Source organism: Lepus europaeus, chromosome 21, assembly GCF_033115175.1.
Source record: "Lepus europaeus isolate LE1 chromosome 21, mLepTim1.pri, whole genome shotgun sequence".
Taxonomy (NCBI): domain Eukaryota; kingdom Metazoa; phylum Chordata; class Mammalia; order Lagomorpha; family Leporidae; genus Lepus; species Lepus europaeus.
The window spans coordinates 17,334,351-17,347,423 of NC_084847.1; the positions used below are offsets into that span (position 1 = coordinate 17,334,351).

Sequence of the window (13,073 nt, forward strand, 5' to 3'; positions counted from 1 at the left end):
ATGGTTCTCAAATTCCTCAGAGCTTCTGCTTGCTTCTTCATAATTCACAGTTTATGACTGGTGCTGTGGCTTAGAGGTGACTGAAACTTTTAGTGACAGATCACCTGAATGGATGAATGGTTGGGTCTGGTAAAACAGCTTTATGTGTTCTCTTCAGCTCCCTGAGATGCAACTTTCTCATTTCTTTTTTTTTTTTTTTAAGAGATTTATTTATTTGAAAGTCAGTGTTGGCCCCTCACTCACCGCCGATGGCCTGCCTCGCTGCATGCACTCCGCACCGCCTCCCCGCAGAAATGCTTCGATTACCCACAGTCCTTTGCCAGATGAGGCCAGTGTCCAGGGCACTGGCTCCTCATCTCACTCAGGCTTACGCCAAAGACGTAAAATTTGGTGCAGATGCCCGAGCCTTAATGCTTCAAGGTGTAGACCTTTTAGCTGATGCTGTAGCCATGACTATGGGGCCAAAGGTGAGAACAGTAATTATTGAACAGAGTTGGGGTAGCCCTAAAGTAACAAAAGATGGTGTGACTGCTGCAAAGTCAATTGACTTAAAGGATAAATATAAGAATATTGGAGCTAAACTTGTTCAAGATGTTGCCAATAACACAAATGAAGAAGCTGGGGATGGCACCACCACAGCTACTGTACTGGCCCGCTCTATTGTCAAGGAAGGCTTTGAGAAGATTAGCAAAGGTGCTAATCCAGTGGAAATCAGAAGAGGTGTGATGTTAGCTGTTGATGCTGTAATTGCTGAGCTTAAGAAGCAGTCAAAACCTGTGACAACCCCTGAAGAAATTGCTCAGGTTGCTACAATTTCTGCAAATGGAGACAAAGAAATTGGCAACATCATTTCTGATGCAATGAAGAAGGTTGGAAGGAAAGGTGTCATCACAGTAAAGGATGGGAAAACACTGAATGATGAATTAGAAATTATTGAAGGCATGAAGTTTGATCGAGGCTATATTTCTCCATACTTTATTAATACATCAAAAGACCAGAAATGTGAATTCCAAGATGCCTATGTTCTGCTGAGTGAAAAGAAAATATCTAGTGTCCAATCCATCGTACCTGCTCTTGAAATTGCCAGTGCTCACTGTAAGCCCCTGGTCATAATTGCCGAAGATGTCGATGGAGAAGCTCTGAGTACACTCGTTTTGAATAGGCTAAAAGTTGGTCTTCAGGTTGTGGCAGTCAAAGCCACAATAGAAAGGACCAGCTTAAAGATATGGCTATTGCTACTGATGGTGCAGTATTTGGAGAAGAGGGATTGACCCTAAATCTTGAAGATGTCCAACCTCATGACTTAGGAAAAGTTGGAGAAGTCATTGTGACCAAAGATGATGCTACGCTTTTGAAAGGAAAAGGTGACAAGGCTCAAATTGAAAAACGTATTCAAGAAATCATTGAGCAGTTAGATATCACAACTAGTGAATATGAAAAAGAAAAGCTGAACGAACGTCTTGTAAAGCTTTCAGATGGAGTAGCTGTGCTGAAGCTTGGTGGGACAAGTGATGTTGAAGTAAATGAAAAGAAGGACAGAGTTACAGATGCCCTAAATGCTACAAGAGCTGCTGTTGAAGAAGGCATTGTTCTGGGAGGAGGTTGTGCCCTGCTTCGGTGCATTCCAGCCTTGGACTCACTAACTCCAGCTAATGAAGATCAAAAAATTGGTATAGAAATTATTAAAAGAACACTGAAAATTCCAGCAATGACTATTGCTAAGAATGCAGGTGTTGAAGGATCCTTGATTGTTGAGAAAATTCTGCAAAGCTCCTCAGAAATTGGTTATGATGCTATGCTTGGAGATTTTGTGAATATGGTAGAAAAAGGAATCATTGATCCAACAAAGGTTGTAAGAACTGCTTTATTGGATGCTGCTGGAGTGGCCTCTCTGTTAACTACAGCAGAAGTTGTAGTCACAGAAATTCCTAAAGAAGAGAAGGACCCTGGAATGGGCGCGATGGGCGGAATGGGAGGTGGTATGTTCTAATTCTTAGAATAATGCTTTACCATTATTAATGAGCTGTGACAGGAAGCTCAAGGCAGTGTTCCTCATCAAGAACTTCAGAGAAGTCAGTTGAAGAAAATGGAGAAAAGGCTTGCTGAAGAAAATCACTATAAGCATCAGTTACTGGTTTCAGTAGACAATATATATGGTTTACTGCTGCATTGTCCATGCCTACAGATAATTTATTTTGTACTTTTGAATAAATAAAGAAGACATTTGTACATTCCTGAAAAAAAAAAAAGTGTTACACAGAGAGAGAGAGAGAGAGAGAGAGAGGAGAGAGAGGTCCTCCATATGATGATTCACTTCCCAATTGGCTGCAAAGGCCAGAGGTGTACCAGTCCAAACCCAGGAGCTTCTTCCTGGTCTCCCATGCGGGTGCGGGGGCCCAAGGACTTGGGCCATCTTCTTCTGCTTTCCCAGCTATAGCAGAGAGCTGGATTGGAAGTGTAGCAGTTGGGTCTCAAACCAGCGCCCATATGGGATGCCTGCACTTCAGGCCAGGGCCTTAACCTGCTGCACCACAGTGCCGACCCCCTTTCTCATTTCTTACCTTAGTTTCTTTACCTATGAAATGAGGCTAATAGTAGTAACTACCCTCTCAGTTATGCAAACTCAGTCTGATAATATAAATAAGTACAGGCTTATGATCTATATTTGAAATGTGGTACTTATTATGATTGCTTGTGTCACTAAAGCTGTGGCACTCAGATATTTTCAACCTGTAAACCCTGACAAAAGGGATCAAATTCTAAATTTAATCTGTCTGCTCTCATTTCCCAGAAGAGTTTAGTATTCAATGTAAAAACAAGGCAGTATTGACTATCCACTTAGAAACATGAAAATATCTCCTTAGTCTGGTACCCACACTCCATTCGAAGATATGCAGAGACCCCAATAGTAGAGAAGGCTAGGGGATCTTAGCACCCATCACAACATGCTTCCCAGTGCAGAGCACACTGCTGCTATCACAAGGAGCCAGTCCCTAGAATGCACCTTTTTTTATCTTCAGCCAAAAACAAGTTCATTCTGTGGATGCTGGATAGCATTTTCATGATTTCTTTCTAGTTCAATCCACAGAAGTTGCCCATTGAAGGTCTTTAGCTCTCATTGCACAAACTCCATCCGAATGAAAACATGGCAACCCAATAACAAGTCCTGAGTCCCCAACAACTCATACTTTCCTTGAGTAAAGATTTATTTAAGGCCACTTAGCTGAGTTATAAACTCGTATAGCCTAGTAAAGTGACTGTGTAACCTGAATTGTGAGAGTAGTGCTTAAGTGTTCTTGATGACATTGAGGCAGGGACCACCCATTTTTCCATCTATCCTTTCACCTGCAGTTACCTAGAACCTGCCACCCACTATCTGTTATGTGTTCATAATAGAAAGATAAACAAAATGTAGACATCTCTGCCCCAAGAAGTTTGTAGTCTTGGCTGTCCTTTGCTGGAAGCCATGTTTATATTTTACTGTATTCAGTCATTTGATAAATTCTAATTGTGGGCTAACTTGGTATGAAACACTATGGAGGATATAAAGTATAAAAAATAGTCTGTGAAGGTCAATTAATTACAATCATTATGGAAGATGAAGCTTGTGTACAGGAAATTTTAAGGTGGCAACAATCCTTGTATCATAAATCAGGAGTCTTGGGTTCTAAATCCAAACTTGTCACTCCTACTCTTAGCCACCTCTACCTTTATCACCAATTCCTCATCTCCTCTTAAGCTGTGAGCACTACGATTCATCGCTAACCTCAAGATCCTTTCAGTTTTTTGTCACTTATTTCCACTGCACCTGCTTTTCTATCATCATTGAGCTCACTACCCTAATACCTTTTGGTTTTCTATCACTCTATCTGTATCATCAATTCATAACACCCTTCTATTTTTTCTCTGGTTCCATCTCAGCCCTTATCTAGCTAATATCCTCAAATTCCTTTCACCATTGTCCTCACTTGATCAGCAAAATACCATCCATGAGCCAATAAACTGTTCATCTTATCTATTCCAGAACTGCTAGTATTTCTTCCTTCCTTCCTTCCTTCCTTCCTTCCTTCCTTCCTTCCTTCCTTCCTTCCTTCCTTCCTTCCTTCCTTCCTTTCTTTTGACAGGCAGAGTGGACAGTGAGAAAGAGAGACAGAGAGAAAGGTCTTCCTTTTGCCGTTGGTTCACCCTCCAATGGCCACCGCGGCTGGCGCGCTGTGGCCGGCGCACCGCGCTGATCCGATGGCAGGAGCCAGGTACTTATCCTGGTCTCCCATGGAGTGCAGGGCCCAAGGACTTGGGCCATCCTCCACTGCACTCCCTGGCCACAGCAGAGAGCTGGCCTGGAAGAGGGGCAACCGGGACAGAATCCGGCACCCCGACCGGAACTAGAACCCGGTGTGCCGGCGCCGCAAGGCAGAGGATTAGCCTGTTGAGCCATGGCACAGGCCAAACTGCTAGTATTTCTAAAATGAAACAAAAAACACATGCTTTGCTGATCAATAGTTCAAAATTATCATCTCCTGCCTTAGAAAAGCTTTCAACACTTCTTGGCAGCCTCAGACATGGAAGACAATTTGGGATACTGGTTTAACATGAAGGCTCTTGGATTTAGAAGACCTGGGTTCAAATCCCAGCTTATCCAGGCTACTTATCCAAACTAAACCTCTCTGAGTTTCGTTTTCCTCCTCCATTAGGTTGAGCAGTGATAATATGTACTCTGTGGGGTTATTTGGGAATGATATGAACTAACGCATGGCAATGTTTAACAAAGGACCAAGCATGTTGTGAGAGGTCAGTGAATGTTTGGTGGTATGAATGCATTCCCTTGTCAGCATCCTGCTTTATTCCCCACTGTGATGATTATTCTGTCTCCCGTGCTCCCAGCTGCACCTCCCTGAACAGCCCTAAGACAATCTCACCTCCTCCTCCTTGCAGAAGCTATCAACAAGAACTTTAACTTGCACCGCTCCCCATACCCATGTCCAGCTTCCACACCTCATCTTCCAACTCTCCTGGATGAGCAGAAGACCCAGGAGGAGGAGGTTCTATATTTTCACCTCTTTTCTCTTCCATCTTCTCCCTCATTGACCCTTGCTTACCAACATTTCCTTATTTTATTTTAACTTTTTCATTGATTTCTGAGACAGAGAGAAGTCTCATTTACTGGTTCACTCCCCAGAATGCCTGCAATGGCTGGTGCTAGGCTTAGGCCAATAACAGGAAATGGAAATGCAATCAGGTCTCCCACATGAGAGCAGGAACCCAGATACTTGAGCCATTGTCGCTGCCTTCCAGGGTCTGCATTAGCAGGAATCTGGAGTCAGGAGCCAGAGTTAGGAATTGAACCCAGACCCTCCAATGTGGGACATCTTAACTTCAGGCTAAAATGCCTGTTCCCTTGTTCCTGTATTTTAAAACTCACCCTTCACTTGGTCTTTGCTATCTGGATGTCGCTTATTTTTTCTTCTTGTCCAGTAACTGGTTAGGGTGCTGTCCATCCCTCACCAAAGAAAATGAAGGAGGATTTGGGGGCTCGCAGGACTTGTCAAGATATCTCTGTTCCAGGTTCAGCTTTCCTCAGAACCCTCCTGGACTTAGTGCCTCAGGGGCAGCTAGCACGGTGAGAGAAGGACTGTGACACAGACACGGAGCTCCTGCCACTGCTGCAGAACCGTTGCCTTCCATCTGAGTCAGCTTCACAGGAAGACAGGTGCCTGTGTGTCTGCTCACAAGGCTCTAGCACAGTGCTCAGTGAGCATTTCTAGCCTGAATTAGCCCAGTGACCACCCGACTCTGGATGTAGGATGTTCCCACCCCCAGAAGACTCCTTCCTACCTGTGGTGGTCAGTACTACCAGAATGGGTGATCTTGCTTCTGCCTGCAACACCAAAGTGTCCGCCCATGTTTGAACTGTGTGGATGTGAATCACATCATGAATGACCTAGAGGTATCAGTTGGTCGTCTAGGATACAGACACTGAGACAGAGGATCTCACGAGGTTTATTAGGGGAAATTTTAGGAAAAATAAGAGAGGGAGGAGGCAGCATGGAGCAGGGAAAACATTCAGAAGTGAATACTCTTCGATGTGTATCATTGTCACAGCAAGCTTAGGGTGGCTCAGGATCCTCTTTGGATTTCAAAATGATTGTCCTGGAAGGCAAGAAGATTTAAGATTATTTCCATAAGACTTGATTTTCTTATCCTCACTGTGCCTCCTCTCATCTATCTGGGCTACGAGTGAATACTTCCATGTGTGGCTGTATCTGTGTCTCTAGGTCATGAAACATCGCAGTCTGCACATCTCAGGCAGATCTGAGCTTCCTGTGAGCACATCCTCATCATTGCCTTACCTTGTCATGTCTGAATTTGAATAACAGAGAGGAGACTCTGCCTCATCTTTGCAAACAGGGTTGCAAGTCATGTCTTGGCCTGAGCTATTACACCCTTAGATTCTTTATTTAAAAATTTTTATTTATTTATTTATTTCACAGGTAAAGTTACAGACAGTGAGAGAGAGAGAGAGAGACAGAGAGACAGAGAGAAAAGTCTTCCTTCCTTTGGTTCACTCCCAGAATGACTGCTGCAGCTGGAGCTATGCCGATCCAAAGCCAGGAGCCAGGTGCTTCCTCCTGGTTTCCCAAGTGGGTGCAGGGGTATAAGCACTTGGGCCATCCTCTACTGCTTTCCCAGGCCACAGCAGAAAGCTGGACTGGAAGAGGAGCAGCCGGGACTAGAACCCGGGGCCCATATGGGATGCTGGCACCCTTAGATTTATTTACTGTACTCCAGTGAACATCTTTTGATGATCTTATGAGAGGCGAGTTTTCATGTGAGGTGGGAAGGGGAGCACCCAGTATGTGCAGACATTTGCCAGGTACTTTTGCCATGGGCTTATTTCTTCTTCCTGACAGTATCCTCAGAAACCAATAGGATCCCCGTGTCACGGGTGACTGAGGGGGGCTCAGAGGAGGCCCCACAGAGCGTGGGCATCAGGGCCTGAGGCAGCAGAGCCACAGGGAGAGCCCCCATGGTGCCTGATGTGGAGCTGAGAGCAAGGCTAGAGGAGGCTGGGATGTGGTGAGAGGCGCCCAGCTGGGCAGCACACAGTCAGCCTCAGTTTCCTCTGGAGCCTGCTCATCACGATGCGGAGGGAGCAGCCCACTGCCCCAGACCCAGCTGCACAGTCAGTGTCTTTGGGGCATCATCAAGCAAAGTCTCCTCACAGGACCAAGGTCCATTTCCTGGACCTCCAGGGCATGCGTCCTCACTGACCCATAACTTTGACACACCCACAGGAATCCCTTGTCTTTCCTGCAGATTAGGGATGAAGGGCTTTAGGGCAGCAAAAACCCCGATGTTTCTGGCCTCCATAAGCCACCTCTTTCCTTATGTAAACACACACCCACTGCACAGTGCACAGCAGAGATGATACTGCCAACTGTGTGTCCTCAGAAACTGGAGCAAAGTTCCAAGGTCCTCAGACAACCTCACCCTTACGTTGTAACACCCTGCAGTACAATCTGGGACGTTTTCCTTTGTATATAAAAAAAAGAGATAAGATGAGGACACTTTCCAGGTCAGTTCATGGTGTGCAGATCATCATACCAAATGCTAGAGGTGGAGGCACTGACTGAGGCTACCGGTGTAGAGACTGATAGCATGGGAATAGCGTGATGAGGGGCCACTTGTGGGGTAGGGCATACAGAGAAATTTGGGAAAAGTAGCGGTCCTCTGCAACCTCCCACAGAAGTTAATATTTGAAATGTATTACTAGGATGGACAATGGCACCAACACTCATCCCAATAAAAGCTGATCCACAATAAAGTAGGTGACAGTCCCAGGCACCTTCCCCTCCACCAGATTTAGAGCAACACGTGACACACAACTTGACTCTTCCACTGGGTCCTGACAGCTTGGGGCATGTAGGGATGTCACAGGGATAGATTGCTGTCCTCACATGTAATTCTCTATGTCTGCAGATGTCAGAAGATATGGCCTGTCCTACAGGAGATGCAGAGCCAAACCAGATTAATAAACACATACATCCTAAACAGATGTCCTCTATATCCAGACCACCCCCAAGTCTACCTGCCTACCACACCCAAAGCCTGTAATTTGCACACTAAGAACAGATAATGAGAAGAGAGGAATGTCTACCCTCCACACATGATCACAGACAGTCGTGGAATCGAGGGCCACCTGCCTCCTTGTCCACCTCTGCTTTTCTCCTCAGCTCAGGGTTTCCAGTGTTGCCACCCCTGGACACCAGAATCTCTTGGGAGGGGACATGGGTTCCTGATGTCCTGCAGGGAAACTGGGAATGTGTTTTGATAGAAACTTACCTAGAAGTTAGGTAGAGGTATAATATTTATCATAATTCACAGGCAATACTGAGTTTAAAGTCCAGTGAGAGTTTCAGACTAACTCTAAATAAGAACATTAAAACAAATGTGTTTTGATTTCAAACTGTAAACGGCTTGTGGTGTCTGACCAGAGGACTCATCCACTATAATAACTACACAGGCCACAAGAGAACCTGTTCATGGGAACATAATTCAGGACTTTCTTGGAAATTGGCCCTGAAGATAATTACTGACTGTCACACTTCACTATCACCCTGCCAGTGTACATTTCTATTATAAATATTTGATCCCTGCTACTTCAGAATATTTTACGGAGGGCATCACTGAAGGATTTCTGCATAGCATATTTTCCAAGAGAAATAAGACAGTGATTTGCTTTTTCCAAGAGTGTTCAAAATTGCACAAAGCACACAAAATAAACTCTTCCTCTAGGACACTCACATCCCATATCACAGGGCCACTTTGAGTTCCAGCACATCCATTTCTGATTCAGCTTTCAGCTAAAGCACATGGGAAGGCAGGAAATGATCACCAAATACTTAGGTTCCTGAAACCCATGTGGGAGACCTGGATAGAATTCCTGGCTCCTGGCTTCTGCCTGGCCCATCCTCAACTGTTATGGGCATTAAGGGTGAAGCAACAGATCAAGCTCTCTCTCTCTCTATCTCTCTCCCTCCCTCCCTCCCTCCCTCCTCTCTCTCTTCTCTCTCCTCTCTGTCTCTGTGTATATGTTTGTCCCTCTCTGTCACTCTACCTTTCAAATATTTTTTTAAGATTTATTTTATTTGAAATGCAGAGTCAGAGAGAGAGAGAGAGAGAGATCATCCATCCTCTGGTTCACTCCCCAGATGGCTGCAACAGGCTGGGCTGGGCCAGGTTGAAGCCAGGATCTTCTTCTGGGTCTCTTATGTGGGTGGAGGATCCCAAGCACTTGGGCCATACTCTGCTGCTTTCTCAGGCACATCAGCAGGGAGCTGGGTTGGAAGTGGAGCAGCCTGGACTAGACCCAGTGCCCATATGGGATGTTGGCATTGCAGGCAGTGGCCCAACCGACTACACCATAATGCCAGCCCCTCTGATAAATCTTTAAAAAAATCACCAGTGGGAATAGAGGAGAATCCACATCCAGTGCAGGGACCTTTTCTTGGGGTCTAGCCTTGCCAGGGCACCTGAGGAAAAGTATCCTACCACCTTCTGGGACAATGCTTTCTCTTTAGTTAATGCACTGGACTGTTTAGAGCATATGGAACAATCACTTCTGGAATGAGGAGAGGATGTGGATTCTGCAGTAGAAATGAAGCTGCCCCCCCCCCCCAGCTGCTCCTACCTCTCCCTGGAGTGTTCCCCCAGATCATTCGTCCCGGTGCTGGCATCATCCGCCTCCAGTATTCCTCTGCCATCCTCTGCATTTCCATTATTTCCAATCTTGAACACAGAAAACAAGTGGACTTCAATACCAGCTTCTCTACTAGACACTCAACATCTTAATCTTAAGCCTTCAAAAACACGCTTAAAAATGCCAACCCCATTCAGCACCTGTGATGCAAGTAGACCAGCTCCTTCCTCCTTTTCATCACCTCCTGCTCAAAAGCACAGGCCCTGAGCTGTGGAAGGAAAACACATGCCTGTTTAGCTGTGGAAGACTGGGCACAAAAGAAGGCAGCAAAGAAAAAGTCTTTAAAAAGTCTTACCCTGTTTTCCCAATCCTTCTGGGCATAAAAGGCTATCTGAAAAAGTCCACACATCAGCAACTAAGTCAAGGGATTCCAAGTAGCACTGTAATTATTGGCATAAGGGGCTGAGGATTCTGCAATGATTGGCAGAATGCAGATTACCTGGTCTCTGAACATAGAACTTTGTCGCTCCCTCCATGTCTGCAGTTCTTGTATTATCCTCCTGTGATTGAGATTTACTGTCATCAGATGAGGAGCATTTTTTGATGATGATTTTACTCAATGTACTCAAGCGGTCATTATCTTCACACATGTGCACAAAACATGCACACAGATCAAACGCCTTGTATGTACCATGATAATAAAGGCACAGTGGAATGCAAACTGCTGCTTTACTGTAGTATATAAAGCCTGCAGGGTTCTGAGTTAGCACAATCTCCTTACCCTGCTTTATTCTACTTGAGTATCTTTTCTCACAAAGCTCTGTTCTTCTCTTACTGATGTGCTTCCACATTCCCCAGGGTGGCAACAACTGGGTTTACGAAATGCTACGATCTCTTCTATGGCCGTGATCTCTCCTACATCAAACTGCTTTCCTAAGGATAATCATAACTGCCACCACCCCACAAACATTCACACGAGCCCAGCCTCCCACACTATTGGCCCAGCGTTAGGGATCAGCAAATGTTCAGTAACTTGACATTTTCTCGTCACTAGTAAAATTTAATTTGCTGTGTTTTCCCTGCTGTGAGCTTTTTGTTCCCTCTGTGTATGTCCTCAGACCGTTTGTTCATATTTCTGTGTTAATCATGTCTAAACACTAAATAGAGTTAAAAACAAAATCCAACAAGGGTTTCTCCAGTAGTTGGTGTTCAATCTCAGAACTCACTTGTATTTTTGTAACTCCTCTTCAGCCAGTTTCAGGTTTTCCTCTTTCTCTAACAGCTGCCTCTTGCTCTCCATCCGCTCCTGTTGCCACCTTGCCAGCTCCCTAAGGTGGGAAAGAAATGCACCTCACCCAGAAGCCCCTGTGAAACTGCCTTTCTGACCACCCAGCAGTCTGATGGCTTTGAATGCCAAATTCCCTCCCAGCCTTCTGTAATAATGTACACACCCACAAACACATTCTGAGAACAGAATTAAAGCTGCCCATTGAGGGCCAGAGGAAAAGCAGACTCTGGGCCACTGGCAAGTCCTCTGCAATTTCACGCTCCTCCTCGTAGCTCTGTATTCCTATTTATTAGTAAATAAGCCATAATTACATACATTACATATGTTTGTGTATACATAGCACCTATGGAATGCACTGGTCAGCCATGACCTTGAGACAGTAAATGCTCATTTTCTTTCCTGGTGGCAAACCAGACCAACTCAGACCAACTCATCCCAATTCATCCCATTGTTTGTAAGACAGGGGATCCATGCTTGTCTTTCTCCTTCCATGTGAGACTGATTCTCAGTCTCAGGTGGGTACCCTGACATAGACAATCAGACCTGCAGAGAGCCTTCCAGGGTCACTGGTGACTTGTGGATATGTCTAAATGCAGGAGTGGAGTCCCTGCCAGCTACTGCTTCAAGCTTAGTAGAGGGAAAAAGCAAATCATAGTGCTACCAGCACTGACTGAATTTGAAAATATTGTGAGCTGTCACCTAGTCAGGATGTTAGCTCCTGGAAACCTGGAGCCAACAGCTGGGAAACTCTCAGCCTCAGTGTCATCTACTCTCACAAGGTGGAATTCACTGATGGTGTAGGCAGAAAATCCTGGGGTCTGGAAAGTTACACTTGCTGTGCTGCCCTTGAACTGCTTTGTCCATGGTTTTGAGTTAAAAAAAAATTCTCAATTTGATCTCTGTTTTAATAGGGATTACCTACAACATTTAAAGAGCCATAGGAAGGAAATAGGCACAAAGCTACACAGAAAGTTTCTGTATTTTTTTTTCTGGCGATCCATGCAAGGCTTCAGCAAATGCTTTCTGGAGAGGCCTAAACGCAGTAAGGTATTGAAGACACAGTGGAGCAAGGCACTGTCCCGCCCTAAGAGAGCTCACATTTCAGTGCAAACAAGATACTACTGAAGACATAACAACCCCTGCCTCAGCCTTGAGACGGACTAAGACAAAACCTGGATCATAAGGAAAAGCTCTGCTTTGACAGTCACAGCTGCCTACATTGGTGGACACACTTGTTCACACAACAGTAGTTGTATCTAAGAACATGTGAGCATCTTACCTCATTAGGGCCATCTTTCTTTGCACATGGTTTTCATAAAGACTATTCAAAGTCATCTTCAGTAGTTGGTAGTCAGCCGCCTTTTCTGCAAATGCAGAGCTCAATGTTTGACAGTTTTCTTCCAGGTTCTTTTTTTCTTCTGTAAAAGATAAAACAGTGTTTTTTGTGTATGTGCACTTGGACCTAAGAACGTGGCTGGGACAAGGACCCTAGGGGCAGTAAGCCATTCTTCACCTTCCCAGTGAAAACTGATCTTTGCTCTATTGGGCTTTTTTTCCCAATAATGTACCTTCCAGTTCACATATGCTGGACCTCGGGGCTTCCCACTTGAATTCCTTGGCTTCATCATGATACTCTGTAGACTTTAAGACAAATATAAGAAGAGATATTCAAGAAATAATGACTGCACAACTTTGTGAACGTTTAACACTACTCAGTTTTTCCCTTAGAAATAGTTAGCTTCTGTCTGGTCCCCCAGGCATTGTGGCCATTTGGAGAGTGAACCAGTAGATGAAAAATCTATCTTTCTCTTTCTCTCTGTAACTCTGCCTTTCAAAGAAATAATGAATAAAGCTTTTTTTAAAAAAACATTTATTTATTTTACTTGAAAATCACAGTTATACACACAGAGAGAAGGAGAGGCAGAGAGAAAGAGAAAGAGAGAGAGAGAGAGAGAGAGAGAGAGATCTTCCATCTGCTGGTTCACTCCCCAGATGGTCGGAACAGCCGGAGCTGTGCCGATCCGAAGCCAGGAGCCAGGAGCCAGGAGCTTCTTCTAGGTCTCCCACGCAGGTACAAGGGCCCAA

The 13,073-nt window shown here is 44.9% G+C and overlaps 1 pseudogene; it reads left to right on the forward strand.

Annotated features, from left to right (window-relative positions):
• The first annotated feature begins 257 nt into the window (after positions 1-257).
• Positions 258-2,005, forward strand: LOC133750282 (60 kDa heat shock protein, mitochondrial-like; annotated as a pseudogene).
• The last annotated feature ends 11,068 nt before the right edge of the window (positions 2,006-13,073 follow it).